This window comes from Cyprinodon tularosa, unplaced genomic scaffold (assembly GCF_016077235.1).
Source record: "Cyprinodon tularosa strain WSP-4 unplaced genomic scaffold, ASM1607723v1 ctg962, whole genome shotgun sequence".
Classification (NCBI taxonomy): Eukaryota; Metazoa; Chordata; class Actinopteri; order Cyprinodontiformes; family Cyprinodontidae; genus Cyprinodon; species Cyprinodon tularosa.
This window is the reverse complement of record NW_024039743.1, coordinates 48,440-68,230: the sequence shown is the minus strand read 5'-3', so window position 1 is coordinate 68,230 and position 19,791 is coordinate 48,440. Positions and strand designations below refer to the sequence as shown.

Genomic DNA, 19,791 nt, shown 5'->3' with positions numbered 1-19,791 from the left:
AATGACATGTGAAGCCATGTAACGTGTCACGCATGTGATTTACATGCGAATCCACATTACATTCAGGTTAAAAACACACAGGATTTACAAAAATCACATGTACATTTGGTTCCACATGTGAAGATTCCCATCTGAAGCTGATTTGATTCACATTTTCTTCTGTGAAACACTAAATTCACAGATAAACATGGGTTTCACATGTGCTTAACATGTGACAAATGGGTTTTTCTATAAGGTTTTTTGACTAATGTGAAAAAGGCATTACACAGAGCCCGATCTATTCACATGAAAATTAGTTTTAACATGTAGTGAACAAATAAGCAATCACAAGTTCCACCTGTGATTAAAAACTGACTAGAACATGACATACATGAACAAAATGCTCGATCATTTGTGGAAAATGAGACCCATGTAGTCAAGTCAAGTCAGCTTTTATTGTCACTTTCTTCATATGCACAAGACATACAAGGGAAATGAAATTACGTTTTCTCTCTATACCATGCCAGGACAAGACATTTACAGACTGACATAAAGTGCGGGACAGGACAGATAACAGTGATAGACTGGTAACAATAAGTGGTCAAAAATAAATACAGTACAAAGAACAAATGACATTTAACGTTAACATTCAATATTTAACATTGAACATGTAAAAGAAGATAAGATAGATAAAGAGTATAGACATTACAATAAAAGCAATAAAAACGGCAGCAATAGTGTAGAAGATGAGTCTCATGTGAACACATGTGACAGTCATGGGATTTATCTGCCTTTATTTTCTTTAATCCCCGGTCGGCCTCAGCAGATGCTCGCTTACACTGAGCCTGGTTGTGCCGGAGGTTTCTTCCTTAAAAATAAGTTTATCCTCTCCACTATCGCTGCATGCATGCTCTATGTGAGGGATTGCTGTAAACAACATAATAAAAGTGGATATCTATTGTGTCTAACTGCTCATCCAGGAGGATCTACTACTGTTAGAAGATCAGCTGTTTTTTTCTTTTCCAAAACTTTGAACCTTTAATCCAGTTTAACCAGATAAGCCCAACTGGAAGATCTGGTTGAATCGTCTCTGTAAAGTTTCTTGAGATAACATGTTGGTGCTATATAAATACTCTAAATAATTGAATTTTAATCCAGTGCAACTAACTACGTGATGAAATAAATAAATATCCCCATGTTTTGCTTTACAAAGCAGCAAATAAAGGTACAAATGCAAATACACCAAAGCAGCACAGCAAACCAGTACAGGAAGCATGCAGAGGAAGGAGTTCTGGACACGTTTGGCTTCTTTATCAACATTAAGCCACTGTTTCCATGGTGAAACCTGGTGATGGCAGCATTTCTTCACCACAAACTAGAGAGCATTAGAGGAAGATGGATGAACTTGTTAAGAAGCGAAACTGGCAAAACCTGTCATAAAAAGAAAAGACCAGAGACGAGGAAAACGACCTTTTTGATTCACTAGAAGGCTTTGGATCAACCTAGGTTTACATAATAGAAATATGATCTATATATAAATATATATATATATATATATATATATATATATATATATATATATATATAAATATATATAAGTGAAGCACAGAGTAGTTCTATAAAGTACTTTATCAGTAGAGCTAACTATAAAAGACATGTTCCTGCTCTACTGACAATTGCTGAGTCACAAAATGTGTTAATTTGTAGTCTTTTAAACAAAAATCCCGATAATGAACATTATGAAGAATAACGATAATCAATATTATTGAAAATAAATAAAAAAGTGTTACTGTGGTCGGAAATTTTGTTTCTCTTATTTCATGTATTGATTTATGCTATTTACTCAATATAAGTTTTCACTCAGCCTGTTTCACTTGCAAGGCCACACAATTTCCCTGCATAAAGGTGTTTTTAAGGTTTATTCATAACATGTAACTGTTTAACCAAAGTGTCTGTAATTTGTTTTGACTCTGACTATTTTCCATTATTGTCAGTAAGGAGGAACGAACGCTGCCCAGATCAGAACAGGGCTGATTACCGAGCAATAAGGGCCGTATGATGAACTGATCCAGAAGATAAAGTACCGACTGAGTGAAATCCATCGATCTCCGTTTATTTAACTGGAGCAAATAGTTATACTCTTTTCCCCCTACAAATGTTACTGGCCTCTACAAGAAAGGCCAGAATATATCTGTCGTTCTTTCTGAGCCTTAATAAAATTTCAGCAGCAGGTGCAATGAGCAGACATAAACAGAGGTGGCGCCATCACGCATCCATCGACTCAGCAGCTACATCTGAACGTCTCAGCAACTTTAACTCCCGCTTCATTGAACACCAACTATCATACTGTATTCTCTGTGCTGTTCACTTTTTCTGTTACGTTTTTTCACATTACTTCGATTTCCTTAATGTTCCCACTTTGCTGACATGTGCTAATTGGCTACTTCCTTCTTTACCCCCGGCACACATAGCCTGGGTGCCATTCCGAACTTAGTCCCGCCCACAACGTTTGAGGTCGGGAAGTTCGGTCTGGCATTGCTCCATAGTAGCACGAGTATGATCGCCCACCCTCTGGCGATCCAATCAAATTGTCAGGGCGGGCTTTATACGATGATGGACAGATGATCAACAGTAACGTAATCAACCACGTGACCAAAGCGCGCTTGGGTGACAACAACAATGGCTGCCGCTGGAGAGTTGAGGTGAGTAGATTCTGCTATTAGGTCTGTTCTAGAAGATATCGACAGCAAATTAATTTTAAAAGAGGAACAGAGAAACGCGATCAAGTCTAATCTTCTTATTCTAGGTGTGAAACTGCACGCTTTGATTTTTGTTGACAACAACTATGCCTCGCTTAACATACGTCACGCACTCCGTTGCTCTTATTGGTTGTAGGTCTATCCAATTGAGTGCAGAGGCATTTTTTTTCCTGGTTCGTTCGAAACACGCCCCATAATCACAGCTCTATGGAGCAGCATCAGACTCATTCTGACTAGAATTGAGTAGGACTACGTCAGGCTAGTGCACACATGGGAGGATGAGAGAATCTTAAGAAAAGCTTCATATGCAACCAGACTGAGTTTCTGGAGTATATGGAAATTGTGATTTTCAAAAAGAGTTGAGGAGTATTAATCTGGCTGCAGAGCTCAATAAAACAAAGAAGAACTGATGGGAATCTACAGAAAAGACAGTTGGCAACTTAGGGATAGATTAGGTAGAAAAAGGTAACAAAGAAATGGAAAGAAGTGAAAGTATTGACAAAGATGGAAAAGTAATTCAATGGATTTATGTGCAAAGGAACAAAGAACAAAAAAACAGCCTTTGCTTCAGTATCAGGTTTCCTGTTTGGGATTATTTCAGTTATTTTTGGACAAACATTTTTTCCATCCGGCTTCCATATGAGCGCCCACTCGCTCTGAACCTCCTCCTGGTGATCCGACCGCCCTGATCCAGGCCCCGGCGCTGCCCCGCTGTCACGGGAGCCGCTGGCATTAAAGGCTCAATGACAACTTTATTAGAGGTGATGGTCTGGAATCCTAACCAATTATTAAGCCTGAATAAATGTCACACTCATTATTTCCAGAAAGCCGTGAAATTGCAGTCGATTCTCCATGAATAATCTTCCTTCCAACAATGTTCAGCTGCTCGGTGCATGAGATTCATTTAAAAGTGAGTGTATGTGTGAAACAATGGTGTGTGCTGGATGCTATGACTAAAGCTACACTCAGGCCCCTTTCACAACAACCTAATAGAGCTTCTGTAAAGGTGCATAAACTTCATTTGGGCTCCACTGTTATTTTATTTAGCTGCAGGTTTTGGTGTGGAGCAATCAGTCAGATGTCAGGCCTTAAGGAGCTGCTGGTGCAGCACATCGATTTGGACGGAATAACAGAGAGGAGAGCAGAGGAGGAGAGAGGCGGAAAGAGGGGAATTCATTTACACCAGGACGCAGGGTTCCCATAAGGCAGGGGCAGATGTGATTTTATTCTTTAATTAGAATGTGTAGTTTTTGCTATTCCCCAGCGGAAAGGATGGAGCACAATACGAGAGTTAACTTCAGAACAATGTGTTGCATAATGGATCTTCCAGATCCTGTTCTCCAGATGGACGAAGAAGACGTGATGGCAGTAACTAGAAGTAGGCAGGTTTACGGGGGGTGTCTGAAGGGAAATGCTACTGTCAGCTGCCTCCTCCATCAAATCAATGAACTGAAATTAGGATCTTTGATGCACCATGCAGAAATCTGGTCACCTTAGCTACTTTCCTGGGGTGGGTTTGAGATCAATCGATGGGTCCTTGGCTGATCCCCTAAGATTCCTTTTTTAAACATCAATCTTTGTACTAAAATATTCTTTCCGTCATGATTTGTGGACATTAAGATCTAAAGAGAAGCGCCATCTCCTGGTCAGACCCTGTAATTCAGTGAAAGGGTGGAGCCAGAGTAAAAAAATGCACACCCAGGAGAAGGAGGGGTCACAGGAAGTGGGCTGTCATTCGACTGGCGTTTGACTGGGACGGCCATTTTGAATGGCTGCTACTGTAGCTAGTAATGCCGTCTGACCCAGGCTCTGTTCTGGGTGTGTCCTTCGCTAAGCCTTGAAGTTTAGGGGAGGAACGTTCACAAAATCCACGGTTCGTTTTGATTCACGGTTTTTGGTTCAATTCGGTATATGTTGATTGTTAGCCTGACATGTTGGTCATGTTGCTGTTAGCATAAACAAAACGTGTTGCACAATGCTTGCACACTGTTGCACTTTTATCCACAGCTTTCTTTCCTCCGCCATCGTAGGTCACTCTAAATGCAAAGTGGTCCCATACAGCAGACCTATAAAGTGCTGCTGGCGCGTCTTCCAACTCCTGTTCTTTCCCACTCGCCAGTCCGACACAATTCTCCACAACAACTGATTTTTCCCTGCTACACCCGGCTACGCTGCTTCGCTTCTTCTTCTTCTTGTTTACTACTGGTGGTTGGCTTTGGTCGCAGTACCGCCACCTTCTGCTCTGGAGTGTAAACGCTTCGCCTATGAGAAAAAGGAGCAGCGCATGAAACGAACGCAACACACGCGAATCGGACCAAGACAGTCGAACCGAACGGTTCGGACGGTTTTCAGAAACCGTTCAGTTCATCAGTTCATCGGTTTATCAGATACATTTGGCTCAAAGTCGACCCTGAAAACTCAGAGAGAATTTATCAGACAGTTGATTTTGCCGCAGTCTACTTCTGGACGTAGCCTGTCCAGGATCTGCAGCCTGCATGGACATTGGTTCACCATTGTCTAAAATGAATATCATGGTTCATAGAATAACACTCATGTCTCCTCTTGAGATTTATTGAGCCCGCAGCTGATAGTTGTGCTGTCAATAGATTCTCCCACCTAAGCTGTGAATCTCTGCAGCTCCTACAGATTTAACATTATCCTCTTGGCTGCTCCACGGATCGATGCTCTCTTCAATCCCCTGCCAGTTTAGAGGGTAGACCGTGTTTGATCAGTTTGGAGTTTGGCCACAATCTTTCCATTTTCAGATGATGGATTGAACAGACCTCTAGCAAATATTGAAAGCTTAGATAATAATTTTATGAGCTCAGCCTGCTATACTGTTCTCCAACACTCCCCTCTGACCTGTCTGCTGTGTTATTTGGTTTTCATGATGCTGTTTGATGACTAATATTCTCTAAAGAACCTCTGAGGCCTTCATAGAACGGCTGGATTTACTCTCAGATTAAATCGCACACAGGATGACTCCATTTATTACATTTAAAGACTTCTAAAATCAATTTGTTGCACTGAATTTTAGTTAGTAGATATGTGTAGAACGTTGTACATAAATTGAAGACTATAAATTATTTTGGATCCACTTACAAAAATAACCTTGGGCTAGGATAAACACAGTGGGCCAGCGGTTAGCACTGCTGCCTTGCAGCAAGAAGGTTCCGGGATTGATTCCCTCCCCCGGGTCTTTCTGCATGGAGTCTGCATGTTCTCCCTGAGCATGCGTGGGTTCTCTCCAGGTACTCTGAATTCCTCCCACAGTCCAAAAACATGGCTGTTAGGTTAATTGGCTTCTCTAAATTCTCTGTGAGAGTGAATGGTTGTTTGTGTTGCCCTGTGATGGACTGACAACCTGTCCAGGATGGACCCCGCCTCTCACCCGTAGCTGGAGATGGACCCCAGCAGCCCTGCGACCCCAGCAGGGATAAAGCGTGATGGAAAGTGGACGGATAGACAAATAGATAACTATAGATTGAATTTATTTGAAAATATTACATTTAATTATTCAGTTCATCATTAAAAACTTATTGTGGATTATTTTACTGTCTAGTGATATTTTTAGTCATGTATTAAATAAAAAATATTGTCACATCCATGTATTTTATGGTATAATTATTATTTGTATGCAATAGTCTAAAAGTAGAATTCCACTTGTAGCTTTGCAGCCAATGAAATAAGGTTTCAAACAAGCCCAAATGTGTGTAGTTTATTTAAAGCAGTGGTCTCCAAACCTGGTCCTCAAGATCTACTGTCCTACAGATTTTAGATGCATCCCTGCTTCAACACAGCTGAATCAAATGATTGATTACCTTTTCAAGCTATTCATTTGATTCAGCTGTGTTGAAGCAGGGATGCATCTAAAATCTGTAGGACAGTAGATCTTGAGGACCAGGTTTGGAGACCACTGAGTTAAAGGGATACCGCATTATGGGGATGTTTTAGAGCAGGGGTGTCAAAGTCGTTCCAGAAAGGGCCGTGTGGCTGCTGGTTTTCTTTCCACCCAAGCAGTAGCACACCAGGCTCCAGTCATCCCATCAAGTCATCAGGTTAAGACTAGACTCACCTTGATGAGATGACTGGAGTCTGGTGTGCTACTGCTTGGGTGGAAAGAAAACCAGCAGCCACACGGCCCTTTCTGGAACGACTTTGACACCTGTGTTTTAGAGAGAAACACCGACACCAGCAGGTGGAGCCGTAGCGCGCCGCTCCAAGATGACACCCAAAGTTCAAAACCCCACAGCTCTGGAACTGTTAAAGCTAGAGGTCTGATATTTTCTGCTTTTGTGGATATATGATGTAGAACACATATAATACAATGAAACTTGCTTTTTCTCAAGAATGTCTTTATTACTGCTGTTCAAAAAAAGACCTTTCCGAGAATAAAAAAACATCTTTGAGTCATGTTGGAACTGATGCAGGTTGGTCTGTGTTTCATTCAATTTTTATATATTCAGAAACTAGAGGGCGTTAGCTTTCAAGCAATGTATTGCACATGTAATTTGGGCTTACAGTTCCTAAGTTATTTTCTTTTCCATTTGGGTATGCAGAATAGGCGAGAATTACCCAAAATAAGGTGGATGTTAAGAGGCTAAACCAGAGGGTGGCAGCAGGGATGCCATCAAGTAGACCAGGGGTGCTCCAGTCCTCTAGAGCAGTGGTTCCCAAATTTTTGTGCCCAAGGCACACCAAAGGACAAGTAAAAATCTCAAGGCACACTTATTGTGCTAAAGAGCATTTAAAACCTGTGTCATCCATCGTGTTTAGCAAAATATTTGTTATAATTATGTACTCATTCAAAATAAATTGTGACAAGACAACTATATTACTCATGAAATATTTATTAACAAAATATTCCAAAATTTATTTTGAAACCTCATCAAAATAGGATTCATCAAAGCAGCCACATTCCTATTTAAATCATGGTTCACAAAATTAAAAACGAAGCAAAGAAAACTCAGCAGAAATTAAGCACAAAGAACTATCAATGCAAGGAAGCTGCACTGTCCATTGTCCTGAACTACAAATAATAAAATGAAACATTTTTTTATCAGCATTGAAACGTGTGCTGTTGTAAATATTTTGTCTGCTTACAAATTAGTGAGACACGTGTGCCTGTTGGTGCACACAGATTTTTTTAATCCTTAGTGGCACTGAGGAGAGGGCCACACGCAAGTCCTGTTCAACAGAGAGCCGTGACCTCCTGTTGTTCTTCATGTAAACCAGAGTAGAGAACGCCAGCTCACACAGATAAGTAGTGGGGAAAAGAAGAAGTTGCTCAATTGCGTGGCGTGAGATGTTTGGGTATTCTGATGCAGAAGCCAACCAAAACTGATCCAGTGGGAGCTCACTAAATTTGAGTTTTAATGTGCGGTCCGCACGGAGCTCTGCGCACTTCTCTATTTCTTTCATTGTCAGTTTTTCTGTTGAAGATTCCTGGTTGAATGGGTCTCGGATCCAGTCGTAATCCTCAACGTCAGCAACATGTGGAAAGTGGAGCTCAAACCTCTCTTTTAGGCTCTGAAGGTGTTCGGCATATAATGCGCGCTCCTTTGCTGCCTGCGGCGCAGCTGATGCCAGCGGGAACATGTCCATCGTGCCCTGTTCCAAAGCCTTGCGCCACCGGATGATAATTCCTACCTGCGCATCTCCGTGGTCAGGGAGTTCTCCTTGAGTTTTTTTTTTCTTTTTAGATTATTTTAATGTAGTTTGCCTCTGTTTTGTGAAAATGAATGCAAACAAAGTAGTGATATGACCGTATAGGCTTTTTATTTTTCTGTTATTATATTGTAATGACCATACATGGTTGTCACAAAATTCCACGGCACACCCTCACTTGACTCACGGCACACCAGTGTGCCGCGGCACACCATTAGGGAACCACTGCTCTAGAGCAGAGATCACGGATCAGCGGACCGCGTTCTGGATCCGGACCCGCCTGATTTAAAACATTTATAAATTACCACATGTTGTCTGATGGCAGTGTCTAATTTCACTTGCTCCTCTTCTCCTGTTAATACGGTAAAGCCCTGGGGAGCGTCCGGCTCCAGGCTGCGCGTGATCCAAATGAGCCAATGAGCTGTCAGTCTGGGTTGCTGCTGCTGCTACTTTTAGACACAGCAGGCAAACCTGTGGCAAGCCGGGCGATGGGAAAGAAGGAGAAGACCATGAGAAGAAGAGAGCAGAGAAAGTGTGGACTGCTGGAAGAACTGCGGTGAACTGGTGAAAGAAAAGTGAAATGGCGTGCTCAAAGATGACCCTGCACATTTAGAGGATGTTTGGCTCAACCTGCTGCTGTGAAGCAGGATTCTCCACCATGAACAGAATCAACAATAAATCTGGATCCAGGCTCAAAATGAGCTCCTTGATATGTGCTTGAGAATGGCTTAGTCTCCGGTTAAACCCAGGTTTAAAGCCTTGCAGGGCAGCCTAAAGCCCACTGCCAACATTAAGACAGAAAAAAGAAAGAAAATAACAAACCATCAGTTCAGAGGTTTGACAAAATATGGGAATCAGGAAATCGTCTATAAACCAAACTAAATGATTGTTGTTCTCTACTTCAAAAAAACACTTAAGATTTTAAAATGGATTTTCTATTTTTAAATTTAAAAATTCAATGTATAACATTGATAGATAGATAGATGTACTTTATTTATCCCAAGCTGATGCATAAACACCTCATTTTATTTCAGTGTTAAATTCTGTTTAAAGTAACAGATTATAATTAAAAATGTCTCCAGACTTTTACTGGTTGATAATTTTCTTTATTTGGATCCCGCTGATTTTTAATTAGTGAGCCCTGATCTAGAGGAACCATCCTGTAACTTCTACTTCACTTCAGGTGTGTTAAAAATGGAGTGCATCAAAAAGTTGCAGGACATAAGCTCTTGAGGCCTGGATTTGAGAACCCCTGATGTAGGAAGTCGTTTCCCAAAGATCTGATGTTTTAAGGTTAGTTTATTAACCATAAACTGACAACAAAAAAACAGCAAATAATTATTCACAACAATATAGTGCAGGTAAAGAGGAATAATACAGAATTTAATCTCAATATAATTAATCTTTGTTTCTTTCTAATCAAAGATAAAAAAATAACTGCTAAACACATTTAATATTTAACATAGAACCAGAAATTAATTTAACAGAAGTGATCCATAAATATTTAGTTTTACTAGGAAGAGCCTCATAAAAACCTGCTCTGCCTTCATTCATATATCGATGTTTTCCTGTTTGTTTATTGTGATCAGCAGACATTGATCCTGAACTAGTTTTGCTCCCAGCTTTGAATTAATACATTAATAAACTTTCCTTTAAAATAATCACATCTGTTTTTTTTATGAAGTTTTCCCAAAGGACTGAACTTTTTCTTTTCATATCTGCTCTAATATTGTCTTCCAGCAGCTTATATACCTCATTAGTTCTGTTTATTCATTGATGTAGTCGCAGATGAACGGACGCTGTGGGGATTAGTAACAAAGAGATTGATTTAAGTGTTATGAAGTCTTGCGCCGCAGGTGGGAGAGTCAGGAGGGACATCCGACGGTTTCTGCTGCAGCCGCCGGATGTTTCAGTGCAGCGTCTACATTTAAGGTCAACATCCAATCAAATATCAGGGTCTGACTGAACAGAAGTTTTTCTCTACAGCTTCATTTGAACAAATCTTTCTTGTTTAAAAATATCATGACTTCTTGTTCCCTACACCTCTTTGAGTAAATCTGCTTCAATTTACATTAATGTGTTAAATGAAATGAAGGTTTATTGGAATAGTTCTGATACTAGAATGAGACAAACAGTCCAGGTCATACTTTAGACGTCTAAAACTGCACTGAGTGAGCGGATTGAAACAGCAGAAAGTGACAAAAATATATATTTTCACTTAATGAGGCACTTTATTATGGGAACTTTCTTTATAGGTAAACAGTTGCAATCCAAGTCAGCTAGGAATGTATAATGCAGAACTTTACCAACTGCTGTACAAAATGTCCAACAAAAAGGTTTTATTCTAAGTTCTATTCTTCTTCTGTTTAAAGAAATTATATTGAATGAAAATCCTTCTAAATCTGCCATATTAGCAAACTTTAGCATCATATCTGCAGTTTAAAGTCTTAGCTTTTGTTCTTTTGTGCTTTTTTTCTTCACTTATCTCACCATAGATGGTGCACTGGAAAAATACTCTAGAAATAAGTAAACATGTCTTAAATTAAGTGCATTTACCCTTAATTTCAGTAGGTAAATGAGATAGTTTGCCAATGGAATGAGTATTTTTACTCTTAAAATAAGATATTTAGATAATATGCACTTAATATAGGACAATGCGATTGTGTTTTCTTATTTTAAGTGTAAATTGTCTCGTTTCATTGGAAAAATTTCTTCTACCTTATAAATTCAAGAACAAATGCACTCATTTTCAGAAAAAAATACTTATCTAGATTTAGATTTTTTCCAGTGTGTGAATTTGTTAGGGATGCACGATATAATGGGCCCCCTATCGGTATCGGCCTTAAAACTGAATATCGGACATCAGCCACCCCACCGATATTTAACCCGATATTTGATCAGCTTCTGAGTTTCTAAAGTCTAAAAAAGAAATACAAATACTACTTCTTCTTCTTCCTTAAAAACTTCTTTTTTATAGACATAAAAACTTCTAAAGACGAGGGAAAAAATATTGATCCATTAAAATCTCCCAATATCTTCATATGCTGATATATTGCCATTTAAAAACACCATATCAATCTCTTTTACTAATGAAATATTGCTATATGTCATCGTTATGCTACGAAATCCCCCGAAAATTCACGAAATTTTGCCATATTTTTATATGTTGATATATTGACGCGGTATCGATCTATTTTACTAACAAAATCTCACAAGAATTTGCAAAATATCACGAGAGTTTGTAACAGAACGATGAAATTTCACCAGATTTTGAAAGTAAAATAGATCGATACCGCGTTTTTAAAAATCAATTTGATATCAGCATATGAAAATATATTTGAGTATATTATTTTTCAAAGTGTCAGAAATTGATAACAAAACTGCTATTTTCAATGACTACTTATTTTTGTCCAGCTTTAACATCGGTATCGATATCGGTTATCGGCTACATGAGTTTTAAAATATCGGCATATCGGATATCGGCCAAAATCCCAATATCGTGCATCCCTAGTATTTAGCTACAAACACAATTAGCTTAAAAAGGATTTCTTTTTTTTATTTAGTTGATAAGTATTAGAAAGAACAGTATTATTATCTTATTGCTGATAATTCTACCTTTTCATGAGTGGGAGACAATATAGATCACATAAAACAGTTGATCCGAATAGAACTGAACAAAATGAAGAAGTGGTTCAATATTATTTAATATTAAATTAAATAATATTGAACCACTTTTTTTAAATGAAAAAAATCTTCATATTAAGTGCTAATGGGGTAGAAAATGTGGTCTCCGTAATTAACAGGAGTCTTTTCCTGTTATTCTGATATGCCAAATATATATATTTTACATCATCTAATACAGGTTAGAAGGAATTTTTCTCCCCAAAGTGCTGAAATTCTCATTTAGGGGACCCTTGAGATCAAGGCATTAATTAACATTAACAATAATCACAAAGGATAAAACATAAAGGGAAGCCAGAAACTGCAACATCAGATCATTCAGTAACATGCAGTCATTTCTCCCTGAAGGATCTGCTGTCCTTGAAGAACAATGAAGAAAAGGCACGGAGTCATTTCAGACGACATTGATGGCAAACAGCCTTCATACAACAAACACAAACATCCAACCTCAACAGAGTCCGTGTCACATAGGTGGTGGTTCAATTTCGCAGTCATTATTGACGCCTATTTTATAACAGGAAACTGATAAAATCCTCCTGACACCTCTTCAGGATGTACCTCCTCATGCGAGATATTTTGGGAAAGAGTCGTTATGTTTTTGCACCTTGTAGATGGAAATGTATTTCCAGCACACACACACACACACAGAATGGAGGAACAGTGACCTGGAGCTAAGTCCCAAACAGGAGGAGGTGCTAAGATTTAGAGGCTCAGCTGTGTAACAGGGCACTAAGAGCCATTCCTTCCTCTGTGCATCAATATGAGTGAGAGCTGGCCAGGCAAGGCCGAGTGCTCTGGAATAAAACACCATCAAGAAGCAGCCATTTACGGCCCAGCAAATGGGATTTTTTTTCTCATTGTGGTTGAAATATTAATGTTTCTATCTTGGTATACTTGCAAAGAAAACTGTTTTCAGGCGGTAGAGTTGGGAAAAAGCTGACGGCCGATATCCTCAAAGGGCAACCTGCAAACGGTCACCCCTGCACGGGCAAAAGAAATATGATTTGATTAAATCATAACATGCATGTTTTTGGAAAACAAGCTGAGCACCAACAACCGTCCAACTCAAAAACACGCATTATTTCAGGTTGTGACCACAAACACTGCATCTGAATGGGATTTATGTATCATTATAACATTATTCTAACATGTAGAAGACTTTAGTGTTCAATTAATGCAAAATTACTATTTTTTCATTGTTAAACAAATATTAGAAGACAGATTTTGTTTTTGTTTTTTACTTTTTACTGTAGTCCAAATCAGTTTCTAATTGTTTTGACCTGTTTCTATAATTTTTCTCCTTTTAAAGGCACACTATGCAACATTTTTCAGTTAATTAATGTGTTCCATAACGTTTTGGATGATTAAATGAGTCATTTCAGGTTGAACAAAGGTTTTCTCGGCCGCCCTGGTGGTCTGTGGGGGAAATACCGCACTTGCAATTGCAGGAGCCCTCGGCCCGCACCCACAGGCTCAGAAGTCTCGTGCATCGCGAGAGTCGGTCTTGCTTTACGGCAAGAACTGCTACACGCCCCCAGTTAAAAGCATGCTCGTTGCTAGCACAGTGGCGATCTTTGTGCAGTTATGCTACGTTCACACCGGACGCAGCAAAAGCAGCAAAATCGCGTCTGCTGCTTCATTTTTGCTGCTTGACGCGCTTTTTAAGTTAATTTAGGCGTCAATAAACTGTTTAAGAGGAGTGATCATAGCGCTCTGATCATCAGCGCTGTGTCTCTCTCCCAGCCAGCTCCCAGATCAGCTTCTCTGATTGATTGACGCGGCACTTCGAGCAGCAAAAATATAATTTTTCCATCTCGAGCAGCAGCGCGTCACGAGCGTCAGATGCTTAAACGCGCCCGACGCGCTGCTTCAGCTGCTCAGACGCGCTGCCCCTGCTGCTCAAAACGCTTCTGTCGCGCCAGCTGCGTCCAGTGTGAACGCAGCATTAGTCATTCATTGCGTTCGCCTGTCTGCTAAGCTCAAAACAACCGCGCCTGGCTTGACGGAGAAACCAGGAGAACAGCTGTGCATATTTACGACAGTGCACTTTTACTTTCGCCCTCTGGGGGGAGCCTCGCTGGAAAATCAACACCGGTTGCATAGTGTACCTTTAATGCTGTTGAAGATTCTCAGTAATGCAGGAAGTAGTCATTTCCTCGGAGAAAAAATCCAGTGGATTGTTTTTTTACTTTTAACTTTTTTGCAATTCTCCTTTTCATCTTTACATTTCCACTAAAGTATAATTTTTTTTTACAAACTACAATATTTTTTTTTTACAAAGTATAATAATTAGTTTTTCCGTAAAAATTCAAAAAATATCCACTGGACTTGGTTTTCAAGATTTGAAGACGTTTCTCCACCTCTCCAGGAAGCTTTCTCAATTCAAATGTCTGGATCCGCAGTGAGTTTGAGTCTTATATAGACAACGCCTTGTATCGCTTGGAAACATGCAATAGAAACCGATGAATGGGTCGTTAGTTCCATCGTTAGCCTGTAATATCTGAAACTGTCTATGATTCTAGGGGTCGGTCGTTAAAGGGGGGATTGTCATTAAGGGGGGGATTGTCTCCTGTAATACCTGAAACCTGTCTATGATTGTTAAGGGTTGGTCGTTAAGGAGGTATTGTTCACCGGCTGGAGCGGGTAAGTCCCTCGTTCCTCTGTGATGGGGTGGGGGGTTTGGTGATATCTGGAAGGGATCATGTCTATGATTGAATTGTATGTTTTTGGAAGCTGGAATCTGAGTCCACCACCTCTGTTTAAAGGTGGTTTTTCTCTCTTAACATAGATGGCTTCCTTCACGCCCCTCTCAAACCACCTATTTTCTTTATCCAGAATGTGGACATTCTGGTCCTCAAAAGAATGTCCTTTGTCCACAAGGTGTAGGTGTACTGGATATCCACAGTTTCGGAGAGCATCTTTGATGTGTTTCCAAACTGGGCTTTTATCAAATCAGCAAGGAAATCCAAAAGACACGCAACAGAAGACAGCGATGGGAAAATTAAACGCAAAAACATCACAATCCCTTATGTTGCTGGATTGTCTGAAAAGCTCAAGAGGATTTTCTCCAAACACAAGATCCCAGTACATTTCAAGCCAAACCAAACCCTTAAACAGAGGCTAGTGCATCCGAAAGATAAAACCCCCAGACCGAATATGAGCGGAGTGGTATATGCTGTTCAGTGCAGTGAGGAATGCTCTGATCTTTATATTGGAGAAACCAAACAACCTCTCCACAGACGCATGGCCCAACACAGAAGAGCGGCCACCTCTGGACAAGACTCCGCAGTACACCTACACCTTGTGGACAAAGGACATTCTTTTGAGGACCAGAATGTCCATATTCTGGATAAAGAAAATAGGTGGTTTTAGAGGGGCGTGAAGGAAGCCATCTATGTTAAGAGAAAAAAACCACCTTTAAACAGAGGTGGTGGACTCAGATTCCAGTTTCCAAAAACATACAATTCAATCATAGACATGATCCCTTCCAGATATCACCAAACCCCCCACCGCATCACAGAGGAACGAGGGACTTACCCGCTCCAGCCGGTGAACAATACCTCCTTAACGACCAACCCTTAACAATCATAGACAGGTTTCAGGTATTACAGGAGACAATCTCCCCTTTAACGACCGACCCCTAGAATCATAGACAGTTTCAGATATTACAGGCTAACGATGGAACTAACGACCCATTCATCGGTTTCTATTGCATGTTTCCAAGCGATACAAGGCGTTGTCTATATAAGACTCAAACTCACTGCGGATCCAGACATTTGAATTGAGAAAGCTTCCTGGAGAGGTGGAGAAACGTCTTCAAATCTTGAAAACCAAGTCCAGTGGATATTTTTTGAATTTTTACGGAATGACTATGACCTGGATGACTGAGAACCTTCATCAGCATATAATAATTAGATAATCAGAGGAACTGACATGTTGTCTAGTGTTTCCCAGGGAGGCTGAGTTATAGGTGCGCTTGCTGATTGTGTGGGTCTGTGCAGACTAGCTGTGCTAATAGAAGAGCTGTAGATGCCTGACAGGGCCGTAGGTGCAGTATGGTCAAAAAACACAGGACAGTATTCAACATAAGCAGAGGAAATGTTTTAAAAAGTGGAGAAGTATTTGATGCCACATTTTCAAAATGTAAACAGTACTATATACAATTCTATTTTTTTTTTAACCTTTATTTAACCAGGAAGTCCCATTGAGATTCAGAATCTCTTTTTCAAGAGAGACCTGGCCAAGGTAGCAGCCATACCCAAGGAAGTTCATACATATTTACAACATATTACATTTTTCATAATAAAATCAGAGCAGGATGTTAAAACACATTGAGCATCTCAGGAAAAACAAGCACATATCTCCATCACTACATTCTTCATGGTTGCTTTAAATTCATTAATGGACATGAGAGTTTCTAATTTGAGCTCTTTCTGGAGGTTATTCCATCCCCAAGGTGCAGAGGAGGAGAATGCAGTTTTTCCCAACTCAGTTGAAGCTCGGGGTACATTAAAAAGTAACCACTGAGAGGAGTGCAACTGATAACTACCAGAACTCACAGAGAGGAGGTTACAGAGGCACAGTGGGAGTTTACCAAGTATTGCTTTATAAAGATATACCAGTGCTGTATTCTACGAATAGTTAGTGATGTCCAACCAACTAGATCATAAAGAATGCAGTGATGAGTAAGGGACTTAGAAGTTGTAATAAATGTTTGATGTATTTGTAGAAATAAATGAGGGATAGAGACCAGACACTTCTGGACCATTTGATGTCTGTTCAGAAGACTTTGGCGAGGGCTCCATGAATCCCTCCATTTTTATTGAGATGAGATTTTTGGCACATGCAGACTTGCATCCTGTTCAATGTGGGGAATATAAACTCAGCTTTACCACCACACCGTAGTGGGCTTTTAAATAAAGCCACTGCTCTTGGTTACTGCCTTTCTGCACTCTGATGCTGGCATTTAACAATGATTTATTCATGCAGTTGAAATTTGAAGTAGCTTTTAAATTCGCCGGTGAAGATTCTCAGTCATCCAGGTCATAATCATTCCAAAAAAAAAAAAGAAAATGAAAAACAATCTACTGGACCTTGTGTCCAAGTTTGAAGATGTTTCGCTTCCAATGCAGGAAGCCCCCCCAATAGAGGGGGTGGAGTCAGGTTTCAGCTTTCAGAAACATACAATGCAGCAACCGAGTTACTCCCTGAGTTAGTTCCTGTTATCATTGCAACCCCTGTACAGGAGCGTGAAGGACCTCGTCTATTCAGCCAGGCCAATAATTCCCTTTAATGACCAACCTTTCAGACACTTAGACAGGTATGGGGCATGGCAAGTTAACAAAAGAAGCCAAACGGGGGTGGACCACTTCGTCTGTTTTAATTTGCATGTTTTCCAAACCAAAACCAGGCTTCGTTGGGCTTCTCTACAAAACCTGGAACTAAACGCTATTTCTGACATTTTGAATTGAAAAAGCTTCCTGGATGGAAGAGAAACATCTTCAAACTTGGAAACGAATTCCAGTGGATGTTTTTTTTTTATTTTCTTTTTTGAATAGCTTTTAAATTCTTTGTATTTAAGAGAATTTGAGATTAACATAGTTGATGTTACATCTGCTATTCATATTGTAGGTAGGGTCATGGTCCCATCCACTCATCGCCTTAACAAAGATGGCTTCCTTCACCGCTCTTTCAAATCATCTGCCTTCTGTATAAAATCCCAAAAAATGTGTCTTTTGTTCTTGATGTAAGGGGAAAGCAGAATCTCTCCCAGAGCTACTGCCTCTCCTATGCTGTCGGGACCTTTGTGGAGTTGTTGTTTCGTTTCTTCACTGCAGGAATCTGAGCGATGATCACTGCACATAAACAACACCACTCAGCTCAAGAGTTACTTAGCGAATCATGACAGACATGGAATAACAATGTTTTATGTCCCTCTATTATCCTCAATGCTAGATATGGTGTTTTTCTTCCTGCGATTTTTTGATTCAACTTAACAAATGCCCAGTCTGGAAAATCACCTGCTCTGGTGCGAGTTGACAGAACTGACAAAGACTCCTGGAAAGGTGTCAAAACATTTCCAGAAAATGAAAAAGAGGTCTGGTCGCCTCAGATGTGTGTTTCGTGTTTTTTCTCCAGTGTTTTGTATGTAGGTCCATTTGATTTACTGTTTGTTTTTTACATAGATTTGCAATAAAAAAATCACATTTTCAGGCAGTAACTTGTCGACGTTTTGTCGAGTGTGTGACTTCTGAGAATAGCTCTCAGTGGAGAAGCCACCGCTCTGACTGTAACGAATAACTCTTTATCTTTAAGGTTCCTTCAAACTGAAAACCGTTCCTGTTGACCTTGATGTCTCACTGGATATAAACCTATTTGGGATTCAATACTTCATTACATGGATCAGATAAATAATACATTTGGGCATCAGAAGCAGTTTTTTCATCAACATGAAACAAATAAAAGATGTCTGAATGGAGAGAGATCATCAGCTACGGTGGTTAAGGTCTAACTGTTCCAGGTCTTCAGAAGAACATGACCCCCCCCTGAGTGAAAAACACTTTATATTAGAAAAAGTTAAGATTGGAGAATTCATTTGTTAAGTTCCTGAATGTTTCTGAATTTTTGTGTAATTTGGCTAAAAAAAAGCTTTACTGCACGTCCAGTAAACCTGGACTGCATCCAGGATTTTACATTTCTTTCTATATATCATGATCACACATTTGAAGGGGGAAATATGAGCTTCTATTGTGGAGGATTCTGGCTTCATTTAGCAAATGAACATGAGGCATGTGGTTAATTTGTGAAAAAGTGAACTATGAAGGTGAGCTAGTTCATTTCCATCTGTGTGAACTGAACTTTGACCTCACTCTTCTGAATAGACCAAACATTATCTGCTACATATCTGAGTTACTAACCATTTAAATTACCGGTAAGTATATTTATGAATCGAAGACTAAATTATTCACATACTTGCATTATATTAAACTATAGTTCCACACTGGAAAAACAATCTAGAAATAAGTAAGAATGTCTTAAATTAAGTATATTTATCCTTAATTTCAGTACGTAAATGAGATGATTTACCAATGGAATGAGCATTTTTACTCTTAAAATAAGATATTTAGATTAAATGCACTTGAAATAAGACAATGCAATTGTTTTCTTACTTTAAATATAAATTGTCTTGTTCCATTGGCAAAATGTCTCTTCTATCTCCTCAATTTAAGCACAATGCACTTATTTTAAGAGAAAAAAATGACTTATCTATTTTATTTTATTTTTTTTACTGTGCAACATTGTCCACTGTTTGACACCATTTGACAAATGTCCTACCCATGTGTGGCCCAAACACAAAATAGATCCCTTCAAACAAAGAGAACATTTTCAACAATAAAAAAAAAGTGTTCAAATGCAATTTTTTGAGTCTCAAATATTTTATGTGCATTCAAAAACTATTTTCTATGATTCAAAACGTTAATCTTTTCATTGAAGTTACTTTTTTTTATTAAAGGAACTTCGTTTTTGATTGAATAATAAAGACACAGATGTCCTACCCATTATATGGTCCAATCAAAAAACAATGTTACTTCAATAAAAAAAAGACTGCAGTTCTATCAAATAAAACATTTTCAATCAAAGAAAAGCAGTGTTCAAATGTTTTTTTTTGAGTCTCAAATATATTTTTGCATTCAAATACCTTCTT

The 19,791-nt window shown here is 39.3% G+C and overlaps 1 protein-coding gene across 1 annotated transcript in view; it reads right to left on the bottom strand.

The window, feature by feature from the left end:
* LOC119776876 overlaps window positions 1–19,791 on the bottom strand; it is a 69,020-nt gene that overhangs the window by 24,242 nt on the left and 24,987 nt on the right. The window lies entirely within an intron of this gene.